We start from the raw sequence: 5,152 nt of genomic DNA on the forward strand, positions 1-5,152 counted from the left end.
TTACCCTTGTATTTTGTTATTATTTGAAATTACACTTTACATATCTATTTATATTCATCCTTTATGACCTGAGGACTTGGTCAGTCACATCAATGATCACCCACATCCTTTATTTGATCTGGATTGCTTCAAATTGGCAGCACTCTCATGGAACCCACTAATCGGAAGGAAAAGAGGACCAAAAAAACTCCTCTAGGCACCTCATACAGATGCATGGAAAACCACAATGGGCAGAGTGTGCAGGTCATAGTGGTGGGTGTTAAATGGGGTCAGTGTGCAGGTCACGGTGGTGAGTGTTGAATGGGCTCAGTGTGCTGGTCAAACAGCCTGCAAATGGTTAAAGTATGGGTCCTTAAAATCTTCTGTTGTCAATTCTTTATTCTAATATTTTGAGGTACTGGATTTTTGATTTCCAAGAGCTGTAAGCCGTAATCATCAAGATTTAAACAAAAAAGGCTTGAAATGTTTCACTCTGTGTAATAAATCTAGAATATATAGTGTCACTTTCTGAACTGAATTATGAACATTTACAGGATATTCAAATCTTTTGAGATGTAGTATGGGAGGGTCATGATTATGTTTAAATAACACAGCAGTCGATTTTGACATTTTCAAATCCCAATGTGGCCTCCAGGCCAAAGTAACCCCCCTCCTCAATATCTAGACCATGAATCTACATCTAATATGTAGCTTTTAAGCTTTAACCTTCATAACTTAAAATCGATGATTACCGTTTTAGATAAAGGCCGTCCATTGTATAATTATTTTAGGTGACATCAATGCATATCTTAATCATATTAATTTCTTTATAATGTCTGTCTGTGTTCTGTCAGATATGTTTGTGAAACGTAAGGTTTGTGGAATCATCTGTTGATTGATGATTATGTATACAATGAAATGCTTTTGAACCCCAAAACAAAATTAACAAAAGTTAGTAAAGAAAGGACAACTTGTCGTTTTGATTGCAGTAGGGGCCATATGCCTGCAGATGTTAACCAGAAATGTCTCCAGCAATCACTCCTCTATACAGGTCAGTAATTTTTAATAGTTAATTCATAGTTTGATATAGACTACGTTACCATTTTTAAATCTTATAGCATTTTATATAATGTAGGTTTATTCATTTATTTTGTCAAAACCCCCCTATTCAGCATCTAGCCTGGGCCCCTATGGCAGTTCATTAATTTTGTCAGGCCTTTCACACTTCACCTAGTCAAGGCTTTATCATCATACCAAAATGTAATTGGCTTGTTGTTCGACACGTCTCCCTGACCTCGTTTGCTGTCATCTGTTTTTGAAAACAGTATCATTAAAAGGGCAGTTAGAGCCCTCATCTCCCGGTCTTCTGTTCTGAGCTCTTCCTCCTCTCGTTGTAATGGTCGGCACGCTCGTCCTTGTCCCCGAGACTGGTGACTCACCAAGCAGAGCGTACGGGATACCGACTGGGTGACATCACATCATCGCTCACTGAAAGCAGAGTGACACAGATACAGGCGGAACCCCTGCTGCTTCGGGGATGAAATCAATTCAGACTAGATTTATGAATAATAGAGGGACACTTTCTGCAGGCCTTGCCATGCATGACACAGAATTAGGCTGGAATGTTCTAGCATTAAATCCATGTCTTCCCAGCCGATCAAAAGTTACCTAACGTGTTGATTAAAAAGGAAGGACTAGTTCCATAAAACGAATAAGACTTTGCTGAACATCCATGTCGTGCTACTTATGTTTGGAGGCTGAGAATTTGGGTGAGCAAAGCAAGAGCCCTTTTTCAACACTAGTAAATTAATGCATTGCTTTTGTCACTAGAACTCTCATGGCAATTATCTTGAGATTAGGGGTGTTAATGTGTCTCAACCTGGCCTTATTCTGATCGTAGCTCCCTCATAATCTTCCTTATCATTAATTGGACATAGCTAACTCGTCAGTTCTCCACATCATGGCTGATGTGTGAGATGTTTTCTGGTACAAAAATTTTGCTTCACCCACGTGGGTAGCTTATACATTGGTGGGGGATCAGGTGAGTTTCCTTCTATTTATTTAGTGTTCTAAATCTGTGCAGTTATTTTAAATTTAGTTTGAGTATAATTATCTAATGTGTAAGATTCTCAGAGGAGTGCTGATCGATGATCTCTTCCGGTCTGTCTATGTAATCCTACCCATTATGGTGTAAAACAACAAATCTGTTCTCAGATCAGCACTCCACAGAATCCGCTCTCTGACATTTACTTCAGAGGGTAAGCTATTAAACAGAACCCTCCCATGACCTATTGGGTCCTTTTTTGAGTAATAACCCCTTAAGGGAGAAAGATATCGGCAGGGGCGCATGCAAGTTGACCAGCTTCTTAATGAGCCTTGAGGGCACTATCACGTCGGAAGTCAATCCTATACTCAGTCAACCGCTTTCTGAGAGATGGATGTGATGTTGTGGATCTGACCGCGTGGTGATTACGAAAGTCAGTGCATCTGGGCGGTATAGTTAGCTTTGCCACCTTGGCCTCTTTGGGCACCAGAACAATGGTGGACAGCTGACTGGGAATGCGATTAGGACCATAAACAATCCTGCTCATTGATCTGTGTGTGCTCTAATGGCGTGACTAGGGACGCTCTCCAGGCCTACAGACTTGAGATGGTTAAAATGCCTTGTGGGAGTTTAGCGCCGGTCACATTTGCAGCGGCGTCTGGCCGTCAGCTCAGTGGTATTTTCCCCCACTCCAAAACATGCAAGGAGGGGTGTTAGGCTTGGGATTGAGCCATCTGTGTCCGTGCTGCAGCTGGATTTAGAATCTGTTATCTTCTTCCCAGGTCTTGCCCATTGAGTTGTGACTTCAATATGCTCCTGTACTGACCTTATGGCTCTTCGGTTGTTTTGCAAAGGTCATAGCGGGTGTACTCAGCCATTTCTCGCCTTGCCATCAAGTTGTTATATACAAAAAGCGCTTCCGTATTCTCGTCACATTAAGCTTTCTCAAAAATGTTTCCTGTTAACTTAACTGCACCCAAAACTCTGCTCATTACCCTGCATCTAGATAGATATGTACAGGAACTGTACATCTGCAAATGTGCATATCAAATGTGAAAAAAAGGCTTTCGACCTATGCACACTACCTCAATGATAAAGCAAAACAAGTTTTAAGAAATGTGTGTCAATTTATGGACAATATACACAACATAGTATTAGTCATTTTGGTACTATTATCAATAGTCCTATATGTCATGTTTTTTTTAAACTCATAGTACAAAATCCCAAACTGATTATATTTAACTGATCAAACCTTACATTCATAACAATTGATTTTGCTTTAATTTGGTTTGTAGACAAACATTTGCAATTCTCTCAGTTTAGTCAATGTAACAATGCACAATTAATTAGTCCATGACCTAACAATGTAAGACACGTGTGCTAAAAGTAATTTTTTAGTTTATCACTGTTTTCACTTCAGACAAAACTTACTGTTCACTACCCATCACAACTGACTGAAAATTATTCCATGATTTCTATCTTTTAATCAAAAGGGTGCTAAATGATGACATTTACACCCAATGATGCAAAAAACAAACTTTTATTGCAACTTTTTATGTCCAATCAATTTTAACAAATACTATCAGACAGAAATAAAAGAAATGTCAGTGTTTAGCACATATTACACTAATTCTGTCTTCGGAATTTGGTTATTATATCTTGTCAGTGTCGTAGTGAATAAGTCCATTTTTCATGCGGTGCGGGAAAAATCTTTTGGCATGGTGAATCCAAACGTGACATTGGTCACACAATTTCCCTGAGGAACTCGATGAGGTGTGCAATCCTAGCATTGTAAGACCCAAGAAAGGGTTTGAAGTATGTTCTACCACATCTTCAGATTTGGCAGCCCACATGGGTGTGTGTCCCCTATGTTGTCCAGGCACTTGCTCATTGGTCGATGACGTTATGTCGACACCCTTAATGTTTTGGCTGGGTAAAGATTTCTTCATTCAAAGATGTGCTTACAAACAAAAGCTAAGTTCATAGTTTTGACCCTATCCACAGATTTGCTCCTCTGCCTTGCTGACTATCCTGATCCATTTTGACAGACATTGGCAATGTTCAGATGATTTATATGGTTATGTGGTTACCAGTTATGGTTACTTCTGTGGATGGCAATCATGTCCTGTATTTGACGATATTATATTGTACACAGGTAAATCCCATTAGATCCAATGGTTTTAATGTCTTTAACAGTGGAACCTCATTAATGAAGCATTACATTACACACAGTAATATAATGCAAATGAAGAGCACAATGATAGGAAACTACAACAGTTTGTGCCATTGTTAATCCATTGTTCCCCTTTAAAAATGCATGTTTGCTCTCGGCTCCTTTTGCTTAATGAGGTGTGTGTCTGAAATATTTGATGGCCCCTTTCTCATTTGGAAAACAAATACGTTTATTGTCATCAATATTTGATGCGGGAAATGAATATATGTAAAACACATAGATTAATTAGTCTGTTTTGATCAATTGTTTCTGTCTAACGCGTTTCTGCGTTCTGAGTACTTCCGCAGTATAATTCCCTGCAGGCCAAGCTGGCCCAGGCTGGCGCGTTGCATTGGCTGGTGGTGTAGAGCAGAACCATTTCATTTTCAAAGCGTATTTTAGAATCTTTAAAGACTCCACACAGTCAAACTTTGAATGATCAGTTTACTCGTGGTTAGGGGTAAACATGAATGCTATACTGTGAAGTGGATTTTTTCTAACTGAATTCATGCTCGAAGGCCAAGGAAAATACACAGAGATTGAGACTACAGTACGATGGGCGTTTTGATTGCTAGGTTGAATGATGCTGATATTTCTGTGGGTTTTCAACCGTGGACTATACAACGGTCTCTGACCCTCTGTAGGCAAAACCTCTTTTACTTATGAAATACACAGATCAGCCATAACATTATGACCACCTGCCTAATATTGTGTACATCCCCCTTTTGCCACCAAAACAGACCTGACCCGTCGAGGCATGGGCTCCACTAGACCTCTGAAGGTGTCCTGTGGTATCTGGCACCAAGAAAGGTACTGACTTTTGAATAGTGCCACTTTTGAAAGTTACTGACCACTGCAGACCGGGAACACCCCACAAGAGCTGCAGTTTTGGAGATGCTCTGACCCAGTGGTCCAGC

This window comes from Esox lucius, chromosome 10 (assembly GCF_011004845.1).
Source record: "Esox lucius isolate fEsoLuc1 chromosome 10, fEsoLuc1.pri, whole genome shotgun sequence".
Lineage (NCBI taxonomy): Eukaryota > Metazoa > Chordata > Actinopteri > Esociformes > Esocidae > Esox > Esox lucius.